General features: G+C 38.2%; 1 long non-coding RNA gene across 9 annotated transcripts in view; it reads left to right on the forward strand.

Annotated features, from left to right (window-relative positions):
* Positions 1 to 17,955, forward strand: part of Plcxd3 — a 301,403-nt gene that overhangs the window by 86,858 nt on the left and 196,590 nt on the right. For all 9 annotated transcript variants that reach the window (XR_004768544.1, XR_004768545.1, XR_004768546.1 and 6 more), the window contains one exon: positions 986 to 1,272. This is a non-coding gene — a long non-coding RNA (phosphatidylinositol specific phospholipase C X domain containing 3). The remainder of the gene's footprint in view (positions 1 to 985; positions 1,273 to 17,955) is intronic.

The following is a 17,955-nucleotide window of genomic DNA, read 5'->3' on the forward strand; positions in this document are numbered from 1 at the left end:
TAACTTTGAAGCAGCCCTCCTCTATGTTGTAACTCTATTCTTTAGAAATATTTGATACATGCTGGATTATACTTTATATTACTTTATGTGTTCCTGTATCCAAGGCACTATCAGCACTTTACAATCTATGTATGAAGTTTTTCCACCTGGTTTAAAAATCATATCCTGGTGTTCCTGCTAGTTTTATGTCAACTTGACCCAGACTAACATCATTTCAGAAGAAAGAATCTTAATTAAGAAAATGATTCTGCTAGGTTGGTGTGTGGGCAAGCCTCTGGTACAGGTTTTTAAAGTGACGATGTCTATGGGAGGGGGTCAGCTCACTGTGAGTTTTACCACACCGATGCAGGTGGTCCTGGGTTCTATAAGAAAGCAGGTTAAGGAAGCCATCAGGAGCAAGCAAGTAAGCAGCACCCCCTCCATGGCCTCTATATCAGCTCCTACCTCCAGGATCCTCCCTTGAGTTCCTGTCTTGACTACTCTGCATGATGGGCTACAAGCTGTAAGAGGAAATAAACACTTTCCTCACAAATTGATTTTGGGCATGGTGTTTTATCACAAAAATAGAAAACTAACTAAGACACCTGGATGTGGCTCATTGCTTCCTTGTTCTCCATAGAATGGCTTGCAGTGACTGGGTGTTCATTTAATACTAGTCAAGAAAACACACAGAGGGAGAAATAAACTCAGCTATTTAAAACTTGCCTATTGTGATACACTCCCAAATTATCTTGCATATAGTATGTTGGGCCCCAGTGTACACTGAGGTTCATTTCCTTTTTGCATGGAAAATTGAGAATGGACCAGAAACCAAAATTACAGTGTTTATAAGAGACAACTTTGTGAACCAGAAAGATAATGCCCTCTTTCCTGCCAAGTGCAAGAAAGAACGTCTTCCTCCCAAGTCATAAGGTTCCATCTGCCAGATGCTACTGCAGTGCAAGACACAGATGATTCCACTGTCTGCTCTGCTTCCACTCTGCAGGGAATCTGATGTCTGGGATGTCACGGGAGGAAAAGCTGAGAGTTCAAACCCTGAACAGGGCCTACCTGTCCGAACACACTGCTCGGCCAATACCCAGCTGATAAGTAAGGGTACAATTATGCTTCTGCAAGAAGTAAAGGTCTAAAAGTACCTTAAAGGAACACGTGAAAGTGCTACCAGAGTTTAAAGGAAGACAAGAACCGGTGGCTGAAAACTCTCAAGGTTCATCTTAGACTCGGAGGCTGAAGACTGCAGATCTTCCTGCATCAGTCTACATACAAGAACAGGTGACCTATGCTAATGGAGCTGTGAAAATGACAGAGGTTTTTTTTATTCAGTTAGAAACAAAATGAGCAAGATCATAATAAGAGCTTAAAAAGAACAGACGCAAGTCAGATGAAGAAAGGGATGTAGAAAATTTCAGTTCAGTTAACGAGAATTGAACATGTCATCACTGGTGTTTGGTATGGGGCTGCTCTCTAGGGTAACTGATTACAGGTTGTGATGTACTTCAGTATGTACTTCTCTTATTCTCTTTTGCTATAAATTGGCAAGGAAACACAATAGCACAGACCAAGGCTAGCTAGCCCCATTTTGTGTGTTCTAATGGAAGCAATTACTGTAGTATAAACTATGAAGGCTGCCCCAGCCTCAACTCTGGGTCAGGCCTCTAATCAAATATGGCTGTGTCTGTTACCAAGTAGGCTGCATCTGAACAATACCTGAGATGAGCACAAGGTGAATACCTGCTTTTATCTTGTATCATTTAGTTTTGCCTGATATCTGTGTCAAATGGGCTGAACTGTCTAGGAGTGTTACAAGGAAGTAGCAATGCCAGGAGATGAAACTGAATGATAGGTAGAGCACCATAGAAGAATACTATTCCTCCGAGCAGGTGACTGAGCCTAGAGCAAATGAAGCAAAGGTGCAGATCAGTGTGGACTCTGCTAAAGAGGATAAAGACTTACACACTGCTATCTTTTGAAAAGTCTGTCTTGCCTGTATTCATATGTTGAAATCCTCATCCCTAAAATGATGGGGTTATGATGTAGGAACTTCGGGGAGTAATTAGGCTCCAACCACAATCCTTTATTTGGTGGGATTTAAGGAGTGAGTGTCTCTCTTGTCATGTGAAGTCATAGTGAAATTATATGGTCTATGAACAAAACAGTGGGCCTTCCCCAGAAGTGAGCTCTCAAAATCATGATCTCTGACTTCCTGGCCACTAAAACTGCAAGCAAAACAATTCTATTGTTTATAAGGCAAATAGTCTATGATATTTTGTAATACGAACTCAAGCAAATGAGCTAAAATAGTTCTATGGCCAATAGTAGAGCAGTTTTTTGAAACAGAAACATAAAAATTAAGCATTGAAAACTGGAGTGAAGGGCTGAGGTGCTGATGCTGGTCCTACACTGCCTCCTGCAAGTGGCTCTGTGAATTTTAACCACAATTGTTTACTGATGATATACCCCAGAGGTATTAGTTACACCTCATCTTGTTGTGCCCAAATTCTGAATCTCCAAATCACCAAGAGGCCCATTTCGATGCAAAAGCAATGAGTCTTTTATTGCAGTTTTTTAATGAGCTAACCCCATGTTAGCTCAGGCGTTTCATCCATCCACCATGGCAGATAGCTGGGAAGAGTCGCCGAGAAGCCACAGGATAGAGATCTTATAGAGCAGAATAAGGGGAGTGTCTAGGGATACACACAGGCTCAGGATTGGTGTGCCTCCAGGCTTGGAGGACTTGCCCTGTGCTGATTGACCAACTGGTTGTTATGGCGCATAGGCCCTCCCAGGGCGATTGCTATGCTCTGCATATCATTGCTGTGCACTTGTCTGTAAAGCATACCCAGAGCAGTAAAGCATAGCACTACCAGCTAACTTCTAATTGATTCCTTGCCATGAGGCAGGCATCTGACCTCCTAGTGACCAAGGCAAGGTCAGGCAAGCACGTGTTAGGCTGTTATGGCTGCCAAAATGGGGACCTGGTCCCTTCAATCTGAGCCGTTGTTTGTGGACTCAGAAAGGACTCTGAAAAGAAGTTTGCATATATAGAGCTGAATGAATTTTTTCCTGCCAAAAATAGCTGAAGAAGAAGGTATTTTGATGTTGTTGTTTTGTTTTAGTGCTTCTTTTTAAAATTGTGACATAAAGGAGAAACACACTTTGAAATTTTTCCTCTGCCTCTTGGAAGAAGTCAATCAAATAATTTGAAAGGATGGTGTAACTACTTAATTTTAAAGTATTTTAAAACAAAATAAATGAACACATTTGGTTTAATTAGGAGTTGACAAGTTTTAAAATATAATCATAACAAATAAAAGGAAAGATACTGCTGTTTTAACAACTTCTAAGATTATATAGTTTACTAGATAATTTGCATTAATTAATTATCTTGTATGTCCTAGTATGTCCTAGCATCTCTATTGATTAAAGTGTAAGAGTCTTCAATGATTAGATAATTGATTTTAGGAATCCCTCTGAATTTATTAAATTGAACTTCAATTTGTAGCAAATATTTTTTTACTGGTTTACCTTATCTGTTCTTTTACTTGATTGTGATCCTAAATTGTATAAAAATGGTTAAGATTTTGATCCTAAATTGTATAAAAATGGTTAAGATGTGAAATTAAAATAGTATTATCTTTGTGGAAATATTTTTTATCTTAATATGATTCAGAAGTATCATGGTTAGAAGCTGCCCACAAGAACATGGCCTGGTGTTGACCAAGAATCCCCATATTCATGAAAAATTGCATTTTCAAGGAAGTTTTGCTCCTTTGAGATCGCTAGATTAGACCATGTGTCTGGGCTTAATGTTCAGAAAACATAGGCATTACACAGATAGCAAGGGCTATATGGATTTTACCAATTTTCCAATTTTCACTTGGAAAGCTTAGGGCAAATTGGCTAAGATGAGAAAATTGTCATACAGGGAAAAGTAACTTAAACAACGTGAGGCACACATTTAAAATGGACACAGCAATGAGTTGCCGAGCCACATCTAGAATTCAGCTTATTAGGATGCAGATTGGACTAAAGAAAAATCATTGCAAAAGTCAATTCTCAGTGAGTATTGGGGGCTCACAAATCAGTAACCCTGAAGGAGACACAGGTTGAGAGGTAATTTCAGATATCCCTGAGTGTGGTAGATATGCATAACTCTTAAGACAGACTCAGAAATGGCTGTTAAAAGGCAACTAGAAGGCCATTTGTTTGAGCTGCATTTGAGAGGGCTGACAAGGAACAGCAGCTGGTGAGATCTACCTACCTGCTGAGGAACAAAAGCTCTCTCAGAGGATAAACAGACAGGGAAACCAGACCAACACTCCAGCAAGGTACATATGGCTTCCAACCTCCTTGGAAGTTCTGGTCCCTTGGTTTCACTTTTTAAAGGGCACAGGAATGGTGTCTCTCAGCACCAGGTTTCATGTCCAACCAGAATCTCAGAATTTGGTTTGATTCAGAGATAGCATCTTCTGATGTAGTCAAAGACTTTGAAACAAACAAATAAACAAAAAATCCTATAACATTGGGCTCCAAATAAAATGTCTAGCATCCTTATTAAGAAAACAATAACACATAGATATAGGAAGGATGCATATATGAAATGAGAGGTGGAGACTGAAGTTAGACTGCAGGAAGCCAGTCCCGTGAGTCACCAGAAGAGGCAAGAATGGACTCTTCCTTGAACCTTCAAAACAAGTGTGGTCCTCTTGACACCCTGGGTTCAGACTTCTAGCCTCTGGATTGGAAGATAAGGAATTTATGTACTGTTAAGCTATGAGCTTTTAGTAATCTGCTATTGCAGATCTAGAAAACTGAAGCCAAGTATGAACTCCATAAAATTGCCTGTGACAGTGGTAAGTTCCTACGAGCCACAGTGTCTGACTGTATGTAGAAAGACTTCCTCAGATTCACTGATAACACCTCATTTGTCAGTAGAGCAAGATCCAAAGCAGACAGTCACTGCATGAGAGGCTTAGTCAAGTGAAAAACTCATTATACATTGTCTCATTTTTAGAAATTGTATGTATGTGGAGAATAGCAGGCGAGAAATCATTCAAACACAAATTGAGTGTCAATTCACCAGCAGATAACTGGGTCCCAAAGGGATCCGGCATATATATGCTATACTTGATTGTTCAAATACTAAATTAGAGGAGAAATATAATAATAGGTATGTTGCTTTTTATCCTGAAGTGGTATGTCAGAAAGAATTCACAGCACCAGAGGCTCTAAAGAGATGGCCTTTGGAAGGTAAGGTGCAAAAATCCCAAGTGGGCTTTTGTAATCAAGTATGTCAGACAAATGGATGAAATATGCCAGACATGATGGATATTTAATGGTGCAAATTCACAAGCTGTTCCCATATTGCTAAGAATGAGTTGAGCCTGCAGATTTACACATTTTGTGTATTAAATACTTTTGGAGCAGTGCCACATCTAAACAAGTCAAGGTCAACACAGATTCTGATCTTTACCCACGTAAAGAAGATTCAAATATATACATTTCATGGCACCTCTTTGAAAAATCTCCCAATTCTATCTCTCTGTTCTTCAAGTTGGGAGTCTATCGCTCACCCACTTGGAGGAACTTTGCTATCCAAGCAATCTAGTCATCAGTGCCTTAGTTCTAAGGCTAAGTCTTTTGTCACTGTTATCTAGCTTCATGATACACTTCCAATATTGCAAGTTCCCAGTGTGGTCAGGCCCCTGGGCTCTGTAGCATTTCCTTTTGTACTATTTTCTTATGGAACATGAGAATGCCATCCTTTTACTACTTTAGGAAGAGGAAATAAGATAAGAAAACTCAGGTAAAGAGGACCAGAGAAATGTACAGGTACAAATGTCTCCACATTAAATGTTTTGTTCAACTGCATACTATCTAATAAATCCATGTATCAGTTAAAAAAAATGAACCTTCATGTGTAATCAATTAGCCCAATTACTAAAGAGTCAATAGTAGCTGTTATGCTGTGGATGGGGAAGCAAACCTAAGACCAAAACCATTCTGGAAAAATATCACAGAGAAAAAAATGGAAACATTGTTACAATACTGAATGCCCTGAAAGTATGATGTTCTTTATATTTCTAGTAATGTCCATTAATTCTTCAAACCTCCTCCTTCACCATGCTTTCTCTTGGTCTCCTTCAGGGATAACACATTGCCATTATATGGCCAGATCACTTAGTACATAGCTAATTCTTTATTGACCATTATCTGGCCATATCACTTTCTATACAGTTAATTCTCTATTGATACTTTGTAAATTGTATGTGTCTGTGTGTTGGTCCTTTTTGATGAAGAACATGCCTAGAAATTAGTCTCTAAATGTTGAATGCAGTTTGACTACTTGTACATTTTAACTGCAATGAACTATCTACACTTTCCATGCATCTCCAGCCATTTATAACAAAACAATTGGGCCAATGTGTTTCCAAAAAGGGTACTGACTTAATCCAGTGGTCCATAACTTTTAGCGTTAGTGAGTTTTGATATGGGCCTCTTGAGTAAGTAATATGATTGAGAAAATGTCCTTTGTGTGACTATTGACCATCCTTGTTTACTAGGATATCCTACTAATTGAGTGGCTCCCTATAAATGAGTGGCTGCTTTGTAGAAGGTGGGCTCAGAGAAGAGTAGAATGGAAACAGTGCATTCAGCATGACCAGAAGAATAAACCTGAATGTAGCTCTTAGAGAAAGATACCTACCCCTGGTCTCTACCTAGCAAGCCTTTACCTTGTTTTCTTAATGACTGTGCTTGTCTAGGCTTAAAACAGTCCTCTGTGGACCAAAAATTTCTTTTGTTTGGCTTCTAGAAGCTTCCTTCATACATGTTTTCTTTTTGTGAAGACTGTGACAAAATTAGCAATTTTTTTCACTAGGAAATGAGGCACAGGAAAGCCCTGAAATAGAAAAGTGAAGGGAATTGAGAAGCTCCTTTTTGTGAATGTGACAAAATGGAAAATTAGGATAACTCTGAGACTGGAAAAGAATCTTTGTGATGGACTGTAAAAGGAAAATTTAAACATAAGTCGAGGAATATACTATCCGATTTCTGGCTAAATGGATCTCTAACATTTACAGTATGGGCGTGACTAAATGTCTTATTGGAAACTTGTACGTTTGATTCAAATTCCATTGTCTTCTTTAGCAATGCCTCCCGAGTCGCCTGCCTCTGTGACTGACTTAAATGTTGTTTACCCATCCAGTAGCTCAAAGGATTCCATCTGAAACACAGATCCTGTCTGTCTCCAGGACATCAGAACCTCCACCTCTGTTCTTTCATCTGAAAAGATACTAGTGGGTTTCAAAAGTTTTAGTATTCTCTGAATGAGAGGATAAAAATACTGTTGACATTTAACAGTCACAATGATGATAGGAATTATTGTTTATGTTTACAGGAACTACAAAAACCTAAGAGACCCAGGCTGATTTTAGTTAAAAAATAATTAGTGAGAGCTCAAATTGCTGGAAGAAAAATTAAGCATGTTATTATTTGTTTCCTTTTTAGAAGCAAAGGAGCAGAAACTCCAGGGAATTTTTTTTTTTTTTTGAATCAGGACCAGTTGAATGACTTCCCTGTTTTTCTATGAGCCAGAAACCAGGGTGAAACTATTTTGGATATTTTATCCTTTCAAAGAAGCAGGCACTCTATTGCCCATTAAGAACCCCTACACTCCTCAGCTTTGTAGAAAGGATTAGCTGAAAAGAAAACACTATTATCTAGTCTTGCAGAGGCTTCCTGCTTTACTTCAAGTCATATGGTTTGTTTTTCTGCCCCAAAAGTAAGCATGAAGGGCATAAAGGAAGATAGCTAGAAGGTCAAATGAATTATTAAAAGTGGGGTAGATCAACCTTCTCCACTAGTTTGTAGTATAGTTAGGTGATTAGATGGTGAATGAGTATCAGGAATATGGGATGCAATGGGATATGCTATGCAGGAAGCTGCTCTGCTTCAACCAAAACTTCCCTGATGAGACAGAATAAGAGCAGAGAAGGAAGATGGAAGTAGGAGGAGGAAGAAGAGGAAGAGGGGGGAGGAGAAATACATGATGAGCATGAATCAAGGGCAGAGAGAGAGAGAGAGAGAGAGAGAGAGAGAGAGAGAGAGAGAGAGAGAGAGAGAGAGAGAGAGAGGTCACTTATGTGGGCAGATAAACTAATAAAGAAAACCTACTTCTTAGAGAGTGATGTTGGGAGAAATATGAAAAATGTTGAGAGGTAATTTGACTTTGAAGGAACCTTGAAAATATTCTAAGCATCTTAAACCTTGCTTCCTTGTAATGGAAAATGGCTGAAGGATCCCGCATATGAAAACTTTGCCATCTTCCACAAATGTGTTAACTATTTCTTTAAAAATTTGTTCTTTAAAAATTTGTTCCCCCTTGTCATTTTCTTTAGATACCTAAATCTTCAGAAGCTCAAGTCCCTTATATAGTTTCCTATTGGCATATATACCACACACATCCTTCTATATATTTTACATTGCCTCTAGATAATTGTTTATAAGCGTTATGTGAAAAGTTGCTACGTTGTTTAAAGAATAAGAAAATTTTAGACATATTCTGTGCAGATTCAACTTCTCCAAATGCTTTTTATCTGAGATTATTTGAATACATAGTTTCAGTATTCACAGAAAGAGACTGACTGTATACATACAATTTCCTTTCAAATAGAAAAAATAGAAATTTGAAAGTACAGGTTCACACACATATGCGTGAGCTGCAGTAAATTAAATGCCATACTTGTAGGATCTGAGTACAAAGTAAATGTATACATATCACAAAACAATTCTGAAGATTTTCATAATTAAAAGTAATAGGGAAGATGAATACTATGGAATAAAGAGGAATTATGAAAGCAAGAGTAAAAGTGGATAAGTCAATGTTGTATTATTGCATTCGATCAGGTAAGTCCTAATGATGTACTAACTCTGGATGCATAGTCAGTCAGAAAGACATTAAGCAGGAGTTCTGGAGGGTACTCAGTTGACTTGAAGAATGAGAGTGTGAGGAAATAACCTAAGATTAAAGAGGAAAGAAGAGCAATGATGCCTCCAAGATTCTTATTTTAGCAGTTAGAATTGTGATAAGACCATTAGTTAAAGCAAAGTAGAACGATCATATTTTAGAAGAAAACTTGCATCAATAGGCTGAGGTGGAAGTGTTTTGTGAATCTTCAAGTTAGAAGCATCAGGTTGGCAGTTACATAGAGAACTCAGGTAGAAATGATTCAGAGTTGGCCAATAAAGTAATTAAAGCTTTCAGAGCATAAAAATGTCAAGAAAGAGTTTAATAAGGCTTAATCCCTGCAACACCAATAATTTTAGTGCATGGGCAGAACAGGGGAATTATGTAAGAAGACTGCAGAAAGTTGGAGAAGAATGCAAAGAATAGCAATAAGGAAGTTAAAAGGAGGGCATTTTAGAAATACAATTGCAATATCAAGCATGGTAGAAATGAAAACAAGGAAATAGAGACCCACAGAAATATAAAAGTAACTGTGTGGATCCGAGAGGCTAAGAGCATAAGTGTAGACACAGGCGGCTAGGAGAAAGGAAGGAACTGAGAAAAATAAACCTAACTCTTTCAAGGGATAGCACTGTGAGAAGAGACACAGACTGGTACAGGGAAGAAATTATAGACAGAAGAGGAGATCCATTATTCAATGTGGACGACATTTGATCATATATGTGCAAGTTACAAGGAGGCACAGTTTCAGAGGAGGATAGTGTAAGATTTCTAAGTGCACTGGAGATCTTGAGATGGGGAGCAGAGGCCTTCTCTGTGGCACAGGAGAATTGGAAAGCAGTTACAGAATCACGTGTGTTATGTTAATCCAACAGCAGAGAAAGCAGTGGCTATGTCTAATGATGTGTTACTCACTGTGCTCATTGCTGTGATGGAATATTCAACAAGTAACTTAGGGAAGAAAAAAACTAGTTTTGACTCACACTTTGGGTAGAGTCCATAAGAAAGAGGAGTCATGGTGATGGCAGGATCATGAGGCAGGCGGTCATGTTGCATCTGCAGTAAGGGAAGACAGACAGGGAGAAGGGGATGGAGATTGGTGATCAGCTCACTTTCTTCCTTTTATTCAGCCCAGGACCCCATCCCTTGGGACTATGCTGCCTACAGTCATGGTGGGTTTTCCCACCTCAGATAAGCCCTTTTGGAAACGGCCTCACAGGCACTTTCAGGTCCATGCCTCCTTGGTGACTCCTACTTGCTCTACTTGCCAGTCAACCATCACAAATGGCTTTGCTGTCTCTAGCCCACTGTAGGAGGCAAGGACATTTCCTAAGAAGAGATGGCAAATCCAAAAGTCAGGGTTTATGCTGAGTATAAAAAGTTTAAGTTAATCAGTGAGTGCAGAAGGCAAAATGAACCGATTAGAAGAATAGAAGGATTTTTGAGCCACCATGAAAATCGAATGAGATGGGAGAACACAAGTCCCATCATCATTTTGCTCTTGAATAGCTTTATTCCATTTGTGTGGGTGAGGTGCAGAGACAGCAGATGGTGGGGTTCAATCTAGCTTGAGGTTTTTCACAGCGGGATACATGGTATAGGAGTTGAGGGCTTCTGAAAGGGTGGGGAGGTCCGGAATTCTAAGCTTAGGAGGGGAGGCTTTGATGACAGAAGGAGGCTATTAAATAGTGAGAAAATAGAAGCAGATGGTAGAGTGAGATGCTGAATAATTGTAAAACGAGAAAATTGGAGCTGGAGAGAGTGACTATAGATAATTAACTATGTTATGCTTCATGTTTTTATTGGTGAAATGGAGTTCTGAACTGAAGGATATCCAAGGTTCCTTCTAATTCTATACCTTTATATTTCTTGGTCCCTAGAGGGAGGGAATAGGGCTGGAAGAAGGACTTCGTTAAGTATCAAGAGTGTACAAAAGCCACAGAAAACAATACAGTACAAGGCCAAGAGCGAACCACTGAGCTGACAGTGCTCCTGGGTCATCACTTACACAAAGGTGAAATAAATGACAGGGTCCAAATAAAGCCAGCCTAAGCCCGGAGGTGCTGGTTGGTACCAATTGCATCGGAGCAAGACAGGAAATATAGAAATCACACTTGTTTTGCATTTTATAATGGCTGGTCTTTTCAATTGTCAAAGATTTAGTCACTTTGTAGATTTTTTCTACTGCTGTTGAAATTTAAAGCACTTTTATTTTAGAATTGTACTTATATGAAACTTTAAGACAAGGTTTTGACATTCTTAGACTTTCATTTTTTATTTCCATAATGACTTTGCCTATTATAAAGATATTAGAAATAATGCATAATACAAAACAGTGAAGAGATACTAGGGACTAAGACATGAACGTAAATCCATGCAGGGAAAGGATAAAGTGGCGGGGATAAGATGAATATATATATATATATATATATATATATATATATATATATCTTGCATATCATGAATATATATATATATATATATATCTTGCAATTTTAAGTATATAATGTACATTGTTATGGTTACCTTTGTAAAGCTGACACAATCTAGAGTTTCACAGAGGGATTATATAGATCATATTATTCTATTACCATGCCTGCAGTGAATTGCCTTGATTGTTAATTGATGTAGGGAAATTCAGCCCATTGTGGGTAGGATGATTCCTTAAGCAGGTGTCCTGAATAGTTTAAGAGAGGGGAAAGCTACCTAAGAGCCATTAGCCAGGTAATCAATAATGCATTTATTATGGATGTGACTATTTGCTTGAGATACCGCCTTCACCTCCTCCAAATGAAGGACTCCAATTCTGAATTGTAACCCAAATAAACGCCTTTCTTTCCTGTTGCTTTATGTGAGGAATATTTTATCACAGCAATGGAAGTAAAATTAGAGAATATATTAACATTAGGATGTACACATCACCATTGTCTGTAGAACATTTCTGTCTTCTGAACTGATACTTCACGTATTAAACAATGACTCCTGTTGTCTCTAATTCAAAGATAAAACTGCCAACAACTTAAAGAAAATAAAAAATAACATGTTTTCCAAGGACACAGGAAAATGTCTAGAGTTGTTTATTTGAGTTCAATATGGATCTTCATGAAGGAATTCCACTCTATGGTTCCTGGACCCATTGAAGAAGGATTTTACTGGAAATATAAGATAGTATGTGATCTGGGGTACCAGTAATATAATGTATTACTCTCAGAGATGACTAGTGTCTTTCTCACACTGGATGCAGTGCTTTGGGCATTTGTCATTTATCTCTTTCACTTGTCAAATAGTAATCAGTGACATTTGAAAAACCACAGGAAACTTGATGAATAGTCTCTGACCTAGAACTTCTATAGAACAATCTAATAAAGTGTATCGATTAGCCCAAACAATAATCACTCCAATAAATTATCATTACGTGACTTTATCATAATCTTCTTCTTCCTCCTCCTCATCTTAGGGAGCTTAATTATCTTTTTATTTCAGATTGAAATGAGAAAATTTATGTGGAAATTTTTCCTATTCTCTTTGTGATTTTATTTTGCTTTTGCTTTTTCAGCCTTTCTACATCCCTTCTCTTAATGCCTTGCTGTAAAGTCAAACTTACCTGCAGAATAAACATGCATCACTTGACAACACACTTTAATATGCTGTTTGGATACAGATGTTGGGAAATATTGGGGCACAGTTTATACCTCATTCTGTTGCTAAGGAAACTGGGGAAGCTTTAGGATTTTCCCTTTGGGAATCAGAACCAAAAACTGGAAAAAAGGTATTAAGAGTTTTAGAAGAAAAACTTATATGACATGGACTAATTATATTTCTGCAGTGAGATGTTAATATTTACAAGCATCTGTAGTCTCCTGCTTGTGGGATAAATATTGCTTTGTGTGTCTTTTTCAGTAAGTTGATCACATTACATGGCATGTGGAGGTGGCCAGCATATTGAAATGTAAACACAAGCTACACTTGTAAAGCATTTCTTATGGCACATTATAAATATATACTTTGGTGCTTCAAGGGATAAGACACAAAGGATTTAATTGTATAAGCCTTCCTTCCTTCCTTCCTTCCTTCCCTCCTTCCTTCCCTCCTTCCCTCCTTCCCTCCCTCCCTCCCTCCCTCCCTTTCTTCCTTCCCTCCTTCCTTTCATAATCAGAGCACGGTATACTTGCAGGGATAAAAATCTTTGTTCATGTGAACTCTGCTGGAAAAATCATCTCCAGAAAAACACACGAAGTTAACCAGTAGAATCTATTCTGTTTTTCCAGATGCAAGAAAGCATTATACCTTTCTGAGATTTCCTTAAAACTACACCATGATAAGCAAACTTAACATTATGGAGGCTGGCAGAGTGAGTGGTAAGGTTAATTCAGCAAGAAAAACTCTGCCTAGCCTAGATGATTGAACTTTGTAACAGGAATATATCACTGTGTGCTGAAACATAGCCATTCATCAGGAGTACGAATGTTCTCTTCAGATGGTGTCTTTAACAAAGCTCAGTGCTCTTGTTATAGCACATCGTCTTCTAAAAACTGCTGCAGCCTAGCTGTAGGAAGTACCTTGTCTCTTGCCTCTGTACACAGAGCCCAAACAGTGCTAAAAAGGGAAATGGAACATATGGTAATAGGTTCTCTGAAGCTTTGATGCCGGGTTGTAATCAGCAACCAGAGTGAGAGAGGCAATGGCAACCATGAACTCTCCCCCAAGGGCCTCATTAACTTGGCCAATTGTGCTACTGTAGAGGAAAACAGTACCGCCTACTTGAGAGAAGAAATCAGGGTGAACTCTACATTTTCCTTAGCTGGAAGAAGTTTAAACTGTAAGAAAAAACTTTTCAAAAATAAAAAAGCTCCTTCTCCAAAGGATTTTGTATAAAAATGCATTTATTTAATTTTTATTTCATTTGTGGATGTTTTGCCTGCATGTGTGTCTATGCACACATCCTTGGAGGCCGAAAGAAAGTGTCAGATCTTCTGGAACTGGAGTTTCAGATGTTTGACACAGTGTGGGTGCTAGGAACAAAACTCTGGTCCACTGCAAGAGCAGTAAGTGATCTGAAAAACTGAGTCATTTCTCTAGGGCACACAAAAGATCTTTGAAAACACATTGCACAGCTTTTGAATGTCCACTTAGGTTGAATGTTGAAGGTAGAGTATTGGCTATATGGGACCTGAAGATTTTTTGTCTATTCCTCCTCGCTGACAGTGAGGTGGTGGGAGGGCATTCTTTGCTCAGGTTTTCCATAATGAGAATGGGGATTACATTGTTGAATTTTGGAAGTTTGTCTGACTTACATGTTCTGAAAGATCCTGTACAATCCTCCTACTTCCTTCATGAAATGGTTTGCAGATACTTTTAACATTTCATTTTATTTTTGAGATATATATTATAATATAATCTCATCGTTTTCCCTCCCCTTTCTCATTCCTAATTCTTCCATGTACTCCTCCTTGCTGTCTTTCAAACTTGAGGCCTCTTTTTTCATTGGTTATTGTTTTACACACACACACACACACACACACACACACACACAGAGAGAGAGAGAGAGAGAGAGAGAGAGAGAGAGAGAGAGAGAGAGAGAGAGAGAGAATAACCTGCTCAGTTTGTATAATGTTAATTGTATGTATATTTTTAGTGCTGGCTATTTGCTATTGGATCACAATTGGTGTGCTCTTTCTTTCGAAAGGAAGACTGTTTCTTCTACTCTCAGCATTTCCTAGTTGCCTGTAGTTCTTTATGTTGTAAGACTGAAGCCTTTGGGCTCCTCCTGGGATATCACATCAACATTATTATGTCTGTTGTGGTTCTTGTTCAGCTCAAGTTTAGGTCGTCATGTTGGTGAGACTATAGGTGTAGCTTCTAATATACTAGGAAACACCTTGTTTCTCTGGCTCTTACAATCCTTCTGTGTTTGATGAAGCAGCCTACTTCTTTCTTATAGTAAAGACAAACTAGGTTCATTCTTGTTATGATTAAATCTGTTTCTCAAGGATTGAGTTATGCTCTGCCTCTGACCTTAACTTAAAATGGTTTTGTACTACCAGGTTCCAGGAAATAGCAACCCTGCCTTTGTTTCAAAAAGTCATTCACAACCCTGCCTTTGTTTCAATGGGTTGTTATGACTACCTGTTGTTATGACTGCTTTGTTATGACCCTCTTGCAATCATGTGTTTGTTTCAGGAGGTCATATGACGGAAACTTGTTATGATTATATTCTGCTCCTATGGCCCCACCTTTTTTGCCTGCCAAATGCCTCATTTGGAAATCCCCTACCCCTAAGCTATAAAAACATTGTCTTCCTCATATCCAGTGCTGACCTCTTGAACTCCACCTTAGGGGGAGGCAGCCTGTGTATATGAATAAAAAGCCTGATTTAATTAATTGCTTGCTTTAATTCATTTGGCCATGATGATTTGGATTGGTGGTCATTTCAAACCTTTTGGATTAACACCCCCTCTTCCTCAATGATCCCTGAACTTTAGGTATAGGAGTTGTACTGTAGATGTACCTGTGAGACTGGGGCCCACAACTTTACATTTTTATTGATTGTGGTACAAAGACTTTTCTGTTTTCAAATCAAAGAGTGATTTTATGAACATGACCCAGACAGTGGTCCTTTTTGATACCCCAATTGAAATAAGTTATAAAAATATTTAATGTTAGGGATCAGGAAGGTTGATTTGGGGGAAGAACAGAGAAGGCAAGCAAGAAAAGAGATATCTTAATAGAGGGAGACTGACGGGGAAAGTGCTTCTGTATGTGTTTGTCTTACTGGATGATAAATAAAGTACTGTTTGGCCAATGAGGCAGCAAGTTAGACAGGACTGGGAGTCAAAGAGGATTCTGGGAAATGTAGTAGAGAAGTGGTGATCCAGGCAGGAAGTGACATAGCAAGGAGACTCATATTTAAGGAAGGACAAACAGCAAGTGGGCCCTTTTGTCCCCTTCACTTCCTCCAGTGGTGCCATGTGATCCACCAGCAAGGGAGGACACCAATGGAAGGTGTCCAATAAGATGTCTTATAAAATATATAGATTTATGATAATTAAGACTGAGCTAATAGGTGAGAATCCTAGTCATTAGCCAAGCAGCATTTGTACATAATAGAAGTCTCTGTATTATTTTGTCCATCCATGTGGCGGGTGGGCAAAACTCAGGTGGCTGGCCGAATCCGCCCACGTGGCAGTAGGGCTCGGGCGGCTATTGGCGGAAAGATTTATTGTAACAGGAGACATTATGGATTTAATGAGAAATCTGGCACTAGGGAAATCTCCAGGATCCACAAGGATGACCCCAACTAAGGATCTAAGCAATAGGGGAGAGGCTACCTTAAATACCCTTCTGCTATAATGAGATTGATGACTATCTTGACTGACATCATACAGCCTTCACCCAAGTAGCTGATGGAAGCAGAAGCAGAGATTCACAGTTAAGCTCTGAGCCAACCTCCTGGAATCCAGTTGTAGAGGTGGAGGAGTGATGAGCAAAGGGGTCAAAAACATGCTGGAGAAACCCACAGAAACAGATGACCTAAGCAAGTGGGAGCTCACAGACCCCAGTATGTCACCTGGGAGACAGCATAAAACTGAACCACGCCCCCTGAAAGTGGGTGTCAGTTGGGAAGCCTGGGCAGTCTATGGGGCCTCTGGCAGTGGAACCAGTATTTATCCCTAGTACACAAATGGACTTTGGGAGCCCATTCCCTATGCATGGATACTCGCTCATCCTAGGTACACAGGGAAGGTCTGAGATCCTTCCCCAAAAGATGTGACAGATTTTTTGATGATCCCCCATGGGAGGCCTCACCCTCCCTGAGGAGTGGATGGTGGTGGGATAGGGGTTGGTGGGAGGAATGGGAGAGCAGGAGGGAGAGGAGACTTGGATTGGAATGTAAAATAAGATAGTTTTAAATTTAAATAAAATTAATTTTAAAAATTAATGTATAATATCCTTAGTTTTGCCAATTATTTTATATACAATAGCCTCCATCTACTTGCATTTATCATTTATTTATTTGTATTTTCAGTTAAAAAATCATTTTGTAACTACATCTAACATGTCAGCTTAAAAGCTGCTTCATTTTAGTTTTTCTTTGATAATAATATCAATTATTATTAATAGGCAGTTACTATTTATTCAGAACTAACTATAGTAACCCAAAGTATTTGACTTGTTCTGAATTTTCTATCCTTTTTTATTGCTCAGTATGTTTTTCTTAATGGCACTAATTCATTGCTTCCATTAAATTGTCTTTATGGTATTTAATATTATTGATTTTGCTAAATAAATTGGTGTATTTGTAGTTCTGTGTCAATTAAACAGCTGTGTTTTCAATTTCCACAAAAATCACATTGAAACTTTTAGAAATATACTAAATTTGTAGATTGCTTTAGTAATTTTCACAAGATTAAATCTTCTAATCATGAACATCAGATATCCATTTGTATTTTAATCTTTTTATTTATGAGTTTTTAAAATTATTTTCAGAGTATGGCTTTTTCATTTCTTCATGCAATTTAATTTTGTTTTTGTTCTAACTTGGCTGGCTTTCTTAATTTTCTTTATGGATAGCTCATTATTAGGATCTTTAGCTTTACTGAGTCAACTTACTCATCTTAACATGTTTACAGTGATATGTTTAACAATTTTTGTATAGAAGATAATTAAGAGTTAATTAGTTTTAACCAGGATGTTAAGAGAATATAACAGGGAAAAGAAAGTCTCTTCAACAAATGATGTAGGGAAAATAGGATATCAACATGCAACAAAATAAAATGAGATAATTATCTCATACCACTGATAAAAATGGACTAAAAGTAAATTAAAAATTTATACATAAGCCCTGAAAATGCAACAGAACTAAAAGAAGAAAATTACTGTTGATTTGTGCAATGATTTTTAAAAATACAATCCTTCAAAAAAAGAAGCAAAATAGACACAAAACAAAATAAAATAAAATAAAATAAAACCCCAAATTAAAAAAAGAA

This window comes from Cricetulus griseus, chromosome 2 (assembly GCF_003668045.3).
Source record: "Cricetulus griseus strain 17A/GY chromosome 2, alternate assembly CriGri-PICRH-1.0, whole genome shotgun sequence".
Lineage (NCBI taxonomy): Eukaryota > Metazoa > Chordata > Mammalia > Rodentia > Cricetidae > Cricetulus > Cricetulus griseus.